Here is a 13,649-nt window from a genome sequence, read left to right as displayed (position 1 = left end):
TGTCTTGCTTTATTAAAATGGAAAGAACTCTCCCTTACATGCACCCCATCCTGCCATTTATCGGAACCGGGTTAGAATGTGCCTTTCCACTCAATTTGGACAATGGAATGAGTTTCATTTTTATTTATGGGCTTCATGAATCCGTTTCGCTTGCTGCTCTTCACGCCCCACTTCCACGCTGTTGTGTTGGGATTTCCCTTCCTGCCAGGCAATTAAACCAAAAACTCATGGAAGATTTTTTTTTCTTTACAAAATTCTTTTAAATTCAAAATATACATAAATCATCTCCATTTCAGGTCCAATCTATTTAAGGGATGGGGCTTTGAAACCTTTGGACATCCGACTTGCCAGGTTAATTCTACTGTCGGCAAGCTTGCATTTGAGAGCCACAGGTTTGTTCAGAGTTCCAGGCGGAAAGAACTTTTTAATTTTAGATGTTTCCAGACCCAGTGCCAGGCATGTGAGAAGATGATTGGGTGGCCCTATGGCTGAGGGGCTCAGAGAGCAGTGAGAGGCTTGAAAAGCAGTGTGGCCTGAGCTCAGAGCTGGGCTGAGAAACCCCAGGGCAGCAGCAGTATTGGCTCCATGCTCCACCCAGAGATAAAGATAGATAGACCAACAACCCAACAGCACAGGCAGACCACACCAGGCAGCCCAGTGAGGGCAGGGCAGAGACTCGGCCTGTTTCTCAGGACTTTGTAGCTCTACCTGAAGTTTGTGTTTCTCTAAACCCAGAGGAGACTTCCACCTGGTCAGCAGCACCCAGTGGGACTCCGGAGGGCTGGGCACAGGCGGTAAACTCAAGGACTGGCTTCAGTCTTATACACAGCTGGGGAGGACAGCCGGAACTTTAGACAATGTGGTGGTGTGAATGAGAAACGACCCCCACCCCCAGTCTCAGGCATTTGAATCCTTGGTCCCCAGTTGGTGGAGCTGTTTGGGATGGTTTAGGACTGCAGTTCTCAACCTGTAGGTCGTGACCCCCTTGGGAGCTGAAAGACCCTTTCACAGGGGTCACCTAAGACCGTTGAAAAACACAAGATATTTACATTACAATTCATAACAGTAACAAAACTACAGTTACGGAATAGCAACGAAAATAATATCGTAGTTGGGGGTCACCACAACACGAGGCACTGTATAAAGGGGTCACAGCATTAGGAAGGTTGGGAACCACTGGTGTGGCCAGAGGAATGTATCACAGAGGAATGTATCACAGAGGAATGTATCACAGAGACTGGCTCTGACAGTAAACGCCTCTCAGTTCTCTCTCTCTGCTTCATGGCTGTCTCTCTTCATGCCTGAGAGCCACATCAAGGAGGAGAGCTCCGGCTTCCTGTTGATGCCATCACGCCTTATCCCTCTGGGACTCTAAGCCAAATAAAACCCTTCCTTCTGTAAGTTGCTTTGGTCATAGTGTTTTATCACAGCGACAGAAAAGTAGCTATGACAGTCAGGAATATAGTCACCTGAAATTTGAAATCTGTGATGGCCCAAATACAGTTTGAATTTTATTCTGGCACGGTCTCATGTAGTCCACCCTCAGTCTTGCTATGTAGCCAAGGATGACCTTGAACTCTTGATTCACGAACCTCTGGTCTTTTGAGTCCTGGGATGGCAGGCATGAGCCACTATGCCGGCCTGAAATTTAATTTGATGTTTTCTCTGATTGGATCATGCCATCCATTGGTCTTTCCTTGCCCCACCCACACTGTACTGGGGCTTGGACCTTGGTACTTCATGCATGCTGGGTAGGTATTCTACCACATCTTATGACGGTTTGGAAACTCCTCCTCCTCTTCTTTTTTCTTCTTCTGCCCCTCCTCCTCTTCTTTGTTCTGAGAATTAAACCTAGAGGATCACATGCCCTAGGCAAGTACTCCACCAATGAGTGACATGCCCAGCCTGCTCTCTCTTGCTGGACTCATGGAAGCCCATGCGCGCGCACGGCATGTTCAGATGTGCCACTAGCCTGCTAAGCCCCTCCCTTCAAATCAGCCTCCACTGAAGATCCCGGGTTGCTGGTGTGCAGCAGAAGGTGCCATGTTTGTCACACTCTTTCCCCGGGAGTCTCCACGTGGGAGGAGAGCTGGCTGCTCTCTCTGTCAAGTCACAGATTACAGGGTTGACCACGGCACCCGGGCTTACTAAGGGAAGCCGTTCCTTCCTCCCTCTTCATGGAGCCTGTGGAGATGAGCGAGGGAGCAAGCAAGCATCTGTAGGTGTGTGTGCCACGATGCTGACATGGTTGACACAAGTGTTTTGGTCCAGCTGGCAGGAATCTCCCTGGAGTAGAGATGGGTGGACCAGAGTTTGATGAGAATGCCACAGATGATTAGGATCAGCCACCTCCCTGTTTCACAGCTACTTACCCAGGAGGGAGGGCATAGAGCTAGCAGGAGTACCACTCTGGGGCATTACCACTTATGATTCCTATCAAAAACTAGTAAACTGGCATTCTGATCTGAACTTTTACTACCATGGATCTATCCCCACCCCCAAATCTGAGTTATAGTCATTCAAATTCCGGAGGCCAAGATGACATCCAGAGCCCAAATTGTGCCAGCCACAGCAGGATATGATGCCATGGAACTTTCTGCCTCAGCTGCCAGGCAGCCCCTCCATTTGCAATGCTGTGTAACATCTCAGGAAGCGCTTAATTCTACCTCAGGGATGCTATGTACTGCAACGAACAAGAGAAATATTAGGTAGCTCAGCACTGCCTGGCTCCCACTAGATCACACAATGCACTGAAGTAAAATTCCTCAAAGAACAAAATCATGTAGGAAAAAGCATCCCTGTCCTTAATAACACTGAATGGAGATGGGCTTGAACCAACGTGGAGACCCAAGGCCATTTCATAAAATTGTGTGGGTTGTACACTGGACAAAAGCATCATCAAAGAGGCACCTTTCACATCACAGACACTGTAGATGTTTCTGTTTACTGGGCAATAGCAGTAAATGCCTTGAGGAAAGGCTGCCTTTTTCTAAATTGCAAAAATACTCCAATAAAAGAGACAGTCCTGTAGAACTGGGAAAAGGACAAGGTAGTCAGTACCTACTTTATATATATACACGTGCACATGCACATGTATGCACACACATACACACATGCACACATATGTGAGTACACGGGCACACACACACATCATACACAGATGCACACACTACACATGATACACACACAGATAAACACTCACTCACACATTGACACATGAACACATACACACATGCATGCTCACAAATACTACATGTATTTGTGTACAAACACAAATCATACATACATGTGCACCCAATGCACGCATGCACGCTGCGCGCACACGCACACACACACACACACACACACAAGCACCACAGCAGTTCTTAAAAGTGCCCCTCAATCAACCCCCTTCCTCCAATGTGACAATTACCCTGTGATAGTGCCTCCATGGACACTAATATCTTTCCATCCTATGGGTATAAGCCACAGGCTTCTCTTCACCAAAGACATGCTGAAGAGCCCAGGATCCTTGCCCTGAGCTTCCCATGTTGATGTCATGGACTGTATACACAGACACAGACACAGACACAGACACAGACACACACACACACACACACACACACACACACACACACACACACAGTGGAGTTTCAACTCATGCCCCTGTGTTGTATTCCTTGCAAGCTGGCAGCTCCAGGCTGGAGCCCTCTTGACTGGCTGCAAGTGGTGTCTGAAACCCTCTAGGAGGCATGCTGGCCGCTGCCTTTCTTCAGGAATCCTGGAGGCTTTGGTTCCTTAAGGCCTGAGTCCAACACGGGAGAGGGGGTATGGCCAAGAGGCAGTGCATACTCTAACCCCACACTTGTCTTTCATCTTACGGCTGTCCTGTGTGCATAGTGACACTTCCTGCAAAAATAAAGATGAATGCTCCTTTTCTTCTCTTTTTTCTTTTTCAGGGTGATAGATTTGCCCCCTGGAATCCTCCATGGATGATCGTCTCATCGCTTACCATTTTTAAGTCCTGTATATAAACATGTAAAGGTCAAATTGTCCCCTCTTTGGTCAGAAGAAGGTTGTGAGTTCTTTCGACAAGCCTTGGAATTTCCTGAAGACTAGAGGACCCTAGAAGCTTGTTTCTGTGTTGTCTGCTGGAAGATGTTCCAACTCAGTCTGGTAAACTTCCTCGACAGGCTCTTCCGAAAGACAGCGCAGCCTGCACGCTGCCGCTGCTCTGTGGAGTCACGGTCACCTCTAAGGCCTTGCACAAGGACCAGCTAGGCAATACTGCTGATTGGAAGACTTGGAATTTTCATCTGTATGCCTAAGTATAAAACATAAATCTAAACTGGAAAGAAAATACATGGGAGGCTGGCAAAATGGCTCAGTGGGTAAATGCTTGTTATCACATGATCTCCACACGTGTGTCAGGACATATGGTAGACGACAGATAGGTAGATAGATAGATGATAGATAGATAGATAGATAGATAGATAGATAGATAGATAGATAGATGATAGATAGATAGATAGATAGATAGATAGATAGATAGACAGATAGATAAACAGATAGATTATTTTGGGGAGCTAGAATCAGGAGGATGAGAAGTTCAAAGTTATCCTCAGCTATACAGCAGTTTGAGGCCAGCCTGAGCCACATGAGACCCTAGCTTAAAAAAATACACAAACAGATAAATAAATAGCAAAGATTAAAAACACATCACAAATGTATTTAGAGACACCCAATTCAAATTAAATGCTGCTAAATCTTAACCAGTTCTCTCCAACCTCAGACTCTCCTTTCTCCTGGTCCCTGAAGTAGACGGCATGGGTAATCCGAACTTCCTGTATTAACAATACTGTTTTATCCCACACATCCCCGTCATTCCTCCGATTCTATACCGGGTCATTTTACACACAGTACACACTGCTTTTAGTTCAGTGGCTGGGATCCATGTCTGAAGGCCTGCGCTCTGCTTTCTCATGTGATGGGAAAGGTGGTCCTCTTTTATAAAGACAACAATCCCTCACGGCTTGCTCACATCTGTTAAAAGATAGGATCTTTAGCCGGGCGGTGGTGGCGCACGCCTTTAATCCAGCACTTGGGAGGCAGAGCCAGGCGGATCTCTGTGAGTTCGAGGCCAGCTGGGCTACAAGTGAGCTCAGGAAGGCGCAAAGCTACACAGAGAAACCCTGTCTAAAACCAAAAAAAAAAAAGATAGGATCTTTTAATGCTATCTCAATGGGCACTAAGGGCCAACACGGATATTGTGCACCATGGTTTGAGTGATGGTGTACCCACATTTCCCATTCCTCTTGTGGTCACACAGATCTACAGACAGCTACTGAATTTGTACACGTTTGGCTGATATCTTTCCCTGCACTCCAGTTGTCTACAATGTATTGTCCACTCAATTCCTAAGGAAGAGGTCATGGGAACTATTATGTACTATTTGGGTCCTCCCAGAACTCATGGTGAACCCTAGCCCAGTGTGTGATGGTAGAAAGTGGGACCTTTGGCAGGTAATTAGGATTGGATGAGGTCATAAGGGTGGGGTCCTCGCAAAGGAGATTACTGCCTTACAGGGATCACAAGAGCATGCTTCCTCTCTGACTCCCAAGTCAGGACAGAAGATAGCATCCGTGTACAACCAGGAGAAGTTGCTTAGCAGACCCAACCATGCTACCCCTGGTCTCATACTTCCAGCCTCTAAAACAGGTTAAAAAAAATCACTCTCTGGTCTTACTGTCATCAACCTGTGGTCCAGCAGCACAACAGAGAAAGTCTCCCTGCTTCCCTCCCAATCACTGAGCCTTTTCCACTCAGAAGTCAGGTTTGCGTGACCTACCATCCTTCTTCGCTTCTGTTTTTCAAATATCTCTGCTCATACCTTCCCTCTCCACCAAATGAAGCTATTGAGAAACTCATCCTGTGTAAAACAGCTGCTCTTTTCCTTCTAGGACCGCAAAGCATTCTTCACCTTGCCTTGCTGTCACGTGGTCAGCATTCCCAGTGTGCAATGTGCCTGGTCCACGGGGAATTTCATGGTTTACTTTCAGGAGTGTTTTCTTGGTTTGACTCAGTCAGCCTCCCTAGTTCATTCTCTTTTTGATCTAAAAACATCTTTGCTCAGCTCAGTACTTGGTGCTTTCTATTCAATTGTTATTTTTATAATATCACCAATTGCTATTTCTATGAAGATATTTCTTGCTTCAATTTTCATTTCTGGAGCTTTTCTTCTTATTTACAATTCTTTTCTGAATTGGCCTCTCATTTCCAAATGTCCTAATTATGGTTTTATGATTGGGATGATGGTTTAGCAATTAAGAGCACTGGCTGCTCCTCCAGAGGACCAGGGATCAATTCCCAGCACCCACATGGCAGCTCACAACCACTTAGAACTCCATTCCAGGAGACCATATACTCAAGCACACACACATAGCCATAATACATAACTGTTTAATTATGGTTTAATGTCTTATGTAATTTTCTTAATGTCAGTTAGTTTTTATTTCAGGACACGTTCTTCTAGATTGTGTTTCTTGCGTATTAGGACATTATTCTATTTCCAATCATTTTTTTTCTTTTCTTTGTGTATGAGAGAGAAAGAGTGAAGAGAGAAAGAGAGGAAAGAGAGAGCCCAAGACCCCTAGCCTATATAGCCCAGGCTGACCTCAAATTCATGATCCTCTTGCCTCAGCTTGCTTAGAGTGAGGAGTGTAGCACACACTGGCCTCTTCCTCCTGACGCCACTTCCTGTGAGCTTGCCCTCCTCCTAATCTGTGGGAATAAATCAGGTAGTTCTGGCTCCCTCTTCTGTTGTCTGGATGAAGTGTTGAGACATGTCTGGCATTCACTCCCTGAGACTACTGAGCCTTTTCCTTGTCTGTCCTGTTCACCTTGGTTCTGTCCTCCGCTCTGTCCTCGATGGCTTTCACCTGGCATGGGGCCTTGAACTAGACAGCAGCTCTGAAGGTGAATGTCCAGAGTTCGAAGGCCAGCTGCCGGCGTCCCTTTCCTGAACTCTGTGCACTTACAAGTGGTAGAATGGACGCCTTCCCCCATCTGCAGCTGCTGGTTCCAAGCAGCCCAGGGTTTCATGGGAAGACAAGGTGCTCTGTGGGCTGCCCGCGAAGCTGTGGCTCTGCTGCCTTTCTTTCCCTTATACAATAATCTCTTGGCTGCTGCGATTTTATTTTCAACTGCTGGCATCTGAGGTTCGTCTGTGTGGTCACCTGATTGTGGAGGATGTTGTCTGTGAGTTCCTCTTTTGCTCTCTAGTTTCTCTACAAGATGGTGAAGCTCTGAACTCAAGCTGGTCTTTGCTTCCCCTTGGCTCCTTCCTCAGCTGGTCTTGTGCCTCAGCTTTGTAAATAGGCCTTGTATTGCAGTGTGCTGGGAGGGAGCTGCGTGAAGAAGGGGTCATGTGTGAAGTTCTGTTATCAGAGTTCATCATGAGGGGAACCTGAGAGAAACACTTCTGAAGAGAGTTAATCTTCACCCACAGTTTGAAAGGCTGGCTGGCTTCATGCTTTCTCAGTTCATGGTGAGGGAGAGCATCATGACAGAAGAGCTGCTCATAACTTCACAGCCAGGAAGCAGAGAGAGGCAAGGAACAGTGGAGAGCTGTGGCCTTCAAAGGTTACACACACCCACATCAACCCACTCCATCCAACCAGCCCTGACTCCTAGTCTCCATCACCCTCAGTAATGCCACCAAATTACACCTCCATCCACAGATCAGAGCTCTCATGATCCAATCACCTCCGAGTGGCGAGATCCACCAGCTGGGGACCAAGTTTCAACACTTGAACCTTAGAGGTTCTTCAAACCATGTGTTACTAAAAGAGGTCGAGTTGCAACATTGCAGTCTCCCCCCCTTAGTTTAGAACCAAGAACCCAACATACCTGTGCTTAGGACCCCAACCGCCTTGTTTGCGGAGCAGCTCCTGTGTGCTTGCCACGCAAATGAGTGGATCCTCTTCTCAGGACCTTCATGTCCCCATCTGCTGAACTGAGCACTCCCCTGGCCACAGAACTGTGTGAGTGGCACGGAGACCGTGAGGAGGTGAGGTCGCAGAAGCATGTGTCACCTTCCACCATGGCCTGCATCCTTGAAGGCAGAGCTAAGCATTCCCCAAGCTGTCCCTCCCTCCACACCCTGGAGAGCAAGAGTCTGACACATTCTGAGCACTGGAGGGTCACACCTTGAAAGGAGGACTGGAAGCCCTACCATGGGATCATTAATTTAAAAGGACCCCGAGCCTCATCAGCGGTGACAAGGGTTAATGTGTCCATGGTTGAGGGCTACCCTCCAAACGGACCCTTCGCATAGAAGAAATGGCCTTCACTTCAAACGTCAACCAGCAGAAGACGTGGAAGGGCTGAGCGTTTAAAATGCATTTTTTATTATTCAGCCTTCAGCAGAAATGTCACCTTTCTAAGGCAAGCTGTTGCCATGCGCTCCCCGTGCCAAACGGGTGCCTCTGAGGAGCAGGATTTGATCTCCGCATTTCTAGTGATTTGTGTTTCTCTTTCAAGGAGCTCCATGCCTTAAGGCACCTGCGACACTCACAGTGCAAGAAGGTAAGTCTGCAGGAAAAGCCAGCTCTGAAGCATGAAACAGGGGCTCTGCCGAACAGGCCGGGAGCACCATCAAAGCCAGAGCCCACAGTGCCCTGCCCAGTGATCCAGGTCCCCTCTGTGCAGCGCATTGTTTTCTGGTGAGCACCATGGTTGAAACCATATTCTCAAAGAAACTCTGTTCTGTCACAAGGCCCCCATCCGCAGGCTCGGCCACATGACAGGCCCAGAAGCAGCCAGCACAACTGCCGGCGACGCTTGCCAACAAGCCAGATGCTGCCACACATTGGCATCTGGGTCCTGGAATAGCAAGCATGTTCTCAGTCTGGCTAGGGATTCTGACCCCAGCTTCGGAAGGAGACAAAAAGCAGGGAAGGAAGAGTGGGAAGTGGGGGGAGATCGGCCTGAGGAAGGGTCTCTTGGTAATTTCCCCACTGTGCCTGTAGAACCTCACCTGACAAAAAGCCTCCCTGGAAAGCTGCGGGAGCTGCAGGGGGCGGGAGAGGTAGAGATGGGGGGCTGCTCTGGCACCTGGGGAGTGGGGGTGGCTGAGTCTACAGGAGACAGCTGCAGCAGGCAGCCTTCTCTCCCTCAGCCATGATAGCCCGCGGTGGGGCTAAGCTTGCGGACATGGCTCCAATCTGCAGCAGAGGGATGGGGTGGCAGTGTCCATGGCTGCCGATCCTGCTCTCTAGGTGCCAAGGCTCCCCAGTGCCAGCAAGACCGACAAAATGAGGAGTGTCAGCCAGTCCCTAGACTGTAGAGAGCCTCACAATCAGAGAAGATGCAGGCAGAGGGTTCTGACCTCGGACAGGCTGAGGGAGGAAGGAAGTGTCTTACCTGGCAGCGGCTCCTGGTTCGATGAAGACTTCCGTCCTGGGCGGTCACACAGATGGAGGCTGGGCTCGGTGTAGGGTGGGAAGCAAAACAAGAAAGCGAAAAGCAAGCTGCATTTCTTTCCCAAAACAGCAGACTCTACCCAGCGTTCTCTTAACTCTATTTCTGTGCCTGAGCCCTAGGAGCCAGCCTGTGTTCAGAGTCTCGACCGTAGCTGCAGAGCCAAACATTGTCCCAGGAGCATCCTTCTGGGGCTGGGCACCACAGCCCCTACCCAAACCTACCTGATGCTCCTCTGGCCATCATCACTGGTGAAACTGCAAAGCACTTCCTTCCTATGGTGTCTCAGGCAATAGTGTCATTTGGAAAGGCCCGTGTTACTAGTGTCACAGCTGAGTCGGCACAACACAGACACACGAAGTAACTTCTCACGCTGACACCCTCCTGGCTTCTGTTTTCTGTGTAGTTGTTTTTATAAGGCAGGGGCTCATATAACAGAGACTGGCCTAGAACTTCGGATCCCTCTGTTGCAGGCTCCCCCAAATCCCTCCTATTGCAAACAAAATTATCTGAACATTTTACAGGGGTTTATCAAAAAGTCAAGTGTGTGCGTGTATAATAAGTAGTCTCAGCTGATATATTCTGAATACTTTATAAAATATTCTTATAGTAAATGGTTTTAATTGGATCCTCTATACCCCCCACCCCATACACAGTCTCGTGGCTAGAGAAATGGCTTATTCCTAAAGTGCTTATTGTTCAAGCATGTGGATCCCCAGACCCATGTTAGGCCCAGTGTGGTGGCATGGGCCTGTGATCCCAGCCCTGGGGGCAGGTACAGGAGATCCCTGGGGCTTATTGATCTGTCAGCCTAGCCTAATAAGTGCCAGGTTCAGTGAGAGACTCTGTCACAAAAAAATAAGGTAGACAAGTCCAGTGAGATGGCCCAGTAGGTAAAGCACTTCCTGAGCAATTCCTGCCACCTGAATTCCAGCCCAGACCAACAGAAAGGTGAATCGAGAAAACTGATTCCACAAAGATGTCCTCTGACCTCCACATATGGCACATGCACACACCCACACATGAAAATAAGGAAAACAAAACAAACAGGTAGAGGTCAACTGAGGTCACCCAACATCAACCTCTGGCCTCTACATATATGTGCACACACATACATGTGCACCTGCACACACCTCTGTGCACACACACAAATAAAAAGGCACACACCCCATTTTCCTACTGTGAAATTTAATACCCTCTTGCAAAATGTAAAATGAGCCAACCCAGAAAGTGTTCCCAGTTGAGGCTACCAGAGAAACCACACAGCAGCAGTATGAGGCTCGAAGTCAGTGAGGCTTGCTTTGTGTTGTCTTGAGCACGACGGGAACTAGAAGCTGAACTTCAACTGTGGCACCCCTAAGAAGCAACCTGAAGCGGGGGGGGGGGGGGGGGGGGGGGGGGGCGGCGGCGGCGGCGGCGGCGGCGGCGCACACCTTTAATCCCAGCACTCGGGAGGCAGAGGCAGGCGGATCTCTGTGAGTTTGAGGCCAGCCTGGGCTACAGAGTGAGTTCCAGGAAAGGCGCAAAGCTACACAGAGAAACCCTGTCTCGAAAACCCCCCCCCCAAAAAAAGAAGAAGAAGAAGAAGCAGCAACCTGAAACCCAATCCATCCTAGGGGTCAAAACTCAGGACATCTGATGTCTATGCCATCTACTGTGACAGTGGCCTGTGAAAACAGGAGCTGTCTGTCAAAGCAACTGTGGTGACGTGGCTGACCTCTTTGTGGATGCAGACACTCTCTGCCATGTGCTCTTCTTAAAGGCATATGCTACCAGGGCCCAGCTTGGCTTCCTCTTTATCCAGCTGCCTACTTGTCTCCTATCAATCACCCTTCCCCATTGATCTGAGGACTGTCTGGGCCAATTCCATGGAAATGTCACAATGTCTTCAAACTCAGAAGGTGCGCCCAGGGTAAGGAGCTCCCACCCATCCTAGGCCGAGTGAGACAGACTCTCCTGGAAATGTGCTGCCATAGTGCGGCGGGATGGTGATGGAGACCAGAACCAGCCTTTCCAACTGTGCCCCAGGCTGTTTTCCTTAAGCTATAGGTGTAGATGCAGTTTCACCTTGAAGAAGAGTTGCAAGAAGAAAATTCACCAATGACCCAGGACATTTTTGAGAGCTGCTGAGCTAAACCAAGTTATGTCAAAGGTCTGAGGCGAAGAGTGAAGGAAACCAAGAACAAAGGTCAGGATATTATTGAAACAAAAAGCAAACTGACAACATAAGAGCAAAATGCTGAGGCCAGGATATTGGTGAAATTATTTTGGCCACTCCACGTAGTTAAAAGGATATTTATTTAATGGCGTAACTCACAAATTAAGTAATAGGTAGGTCGCAGGGTCTAGGGAAGGTGTATCACAGTCCAGCGGTGTTCTCTGGAGCTCTGCTCAGTCAACCTCCACCATTCAGTGTCCCAGCCCAGAGAGAGCGCACAGAGCCAGCGCTGGCCCATCCAGCTCTCGGGTCTCCAGGTGCCTCCCCTGGCCCCGCCTCGTAGGCGTGACAGTTGCCAGAGTCTCAATGGGGGTTGGAACTTCCAGATCCAAGCTGGAATGGCTACCCACTACATCTCCCCCTTTTTGTCTAAATAAGAAGGTTCTAAACTAATACAAGACTATATACAAAGGAATGGTTATCAAATATTGTCCAGGAATAATGAGGTATAATGACCTAGAAAAGATAGAACTACAACCAATGCAAACAATATCAAGCAAGAAAAACATACTAAAATCCAGAGAAGTATAGAGCATAGGTAAATGGCATGTTATAAAGATCATTCAAAGGTGTCCTATCCTAAAGAATCTGAATCTAATACTTAATATGTTCTATCTAAGATATTATATATACTAAGTTGTAACTATAACTGCTAGTCTTCAATCCCATCAAAGACCTGAGAAGGAACATAATGGTACCTGAGAAATGGTAGATGGATGCAAGCAACTTTCAGGAATCTTGCAAGAGTAGACAGAGACAGCTGGCAGCCTGGAGTCACCTAATGTTTCTCAGCATTGTTGGTGCATTCAAATTGGCTACAGGCCTAGAGTATCTGACAGACCATTTTCAGAAGCAGGAATTCTGAAAGACCATCTTACCCTGTCTTGGCAGAATACAGTGGTCGCTTTCCTTGTGTCCCACTTGTCCAGAAAGGACAGCATTGCATTCGTACTGTCAGCCATCAAGGCAAGGGCAGTTCTTTGCCCAGTAGGCCATTTTGTGCCAAGAAGACAAACTTCCAAATGGAAATGTCTTAGAAGCCCAACATTCTCTCTCAGATCTGTCAGCATTCTCCAATTACCAGATTTTTTTTTAATAACAAATACAGGAGAATTCCAAGGGCTGGTAGATTCTTCAATGTGTTGAGCATTTAACTGCTCTTGAACCAGCTGTTCTAAAGCTTGTAGCTTCTCTTTTGTCAAAGGCCATTGTCCGACCCAGACAGGTTTATTAGTTAGCCATTTTAAAGGTAAGGCAGTTGGTACTTCTAAGAGTTCAACAGCAGTTGTGCTCTGTTTGTGAACAGCCTGAATGGTTGGTGACTGTTTTTTTATAGCATGCTATGATATTATTCCTAGGAACATGCATTGGTCTGTATTCCTTTTCTGAGAGTGTAGGAATTTTAATCTGGGTATTCCACTGTTGTAACAGATCTTGGCCCCAAAGATTTACTGCTACATTTGCTACATATGGCTTCAACCTTCCTCTCTGTCCTTCTGGCCCTATGCATTCAACCCATCTCGAACTCTGTTTTATCTGAGATAGGGTGCCAATCCCTAACAGTTGGACCAGGGCTAGGGGCTCTGAATGGTGGAGCATCATTAGCAACCACAAATATACTTGCTCGGTTTTCTCTGAGGACCTCCCAGGGTGATGCTACAGAGACCCTAGCTCCAGGTACTATTTTCTAGAAGAAAGCAATTACTTGGTGAGGAAGTTCTAGACTTGGAGGAGAAGGAATGGAATCTCTCCTCCACATTCTCCCCTCACTCAGAATTCTGCCTCCAGCCAAATTTCTGCAGTGGACCCTAACTACACTCCTGCCTCTAATTTCCTTTCCTCAAACTTCTCTAGTTTAACCCATAAAATTAACTCTCCAGCAGTAGCTGTCACCCACACCAGCTACTGAGTCCCCCACAACCTAGACTGTGACATCCCATGTCCCAGCATGGCCTTTAACCCAGCCCATGGA

At 47.7% G+C, this 13,649-nt stretch overlaps 1 long non-coding RNA gene across 1 annotated transcript; it reads right to left on the bottom strand.

Moving 5' to 3' along the window:
• Positions 1-1,156: 1,156 nt before the first annotated feature.
• Positions 1,157-10,038, bottom strand: LOC114698225. Its single transcript, XR_005092975.1, has 3 exons — positions 9,403-10,038; positions 7,888-8,017; positions 1,157-2,286 (listed from the first exon to the last, which is right to left on the bottom strand). It is a non-coding gene; the product is annotated as an uncharacterized LOC114698225 (long non-coding RNA).
• Between the last annotated feature and the right edge of the window lie 3,611 nt (positions 10,039-13,649).

The sequence above is a fragment of the Peromyscus leucopus genome, chromosome 15 (assembly GCF_004664715.2).
Source record: "Peromyscus leucopus breed LL Stock chromosome 15, UCI_PerLeu_2.1, whole genome shotgun sequence".
Classification (NCBI taxonomy): domain Eukaryota; kingdom Metazoa; phylum Chordata; class Mammalia; order Rodentia; family Cricetidae; genus Peromyscus; species Peromyscus leucopus.
This window is presented reverse-complemented; position numbering and strand designations above follow the sequence as displayed.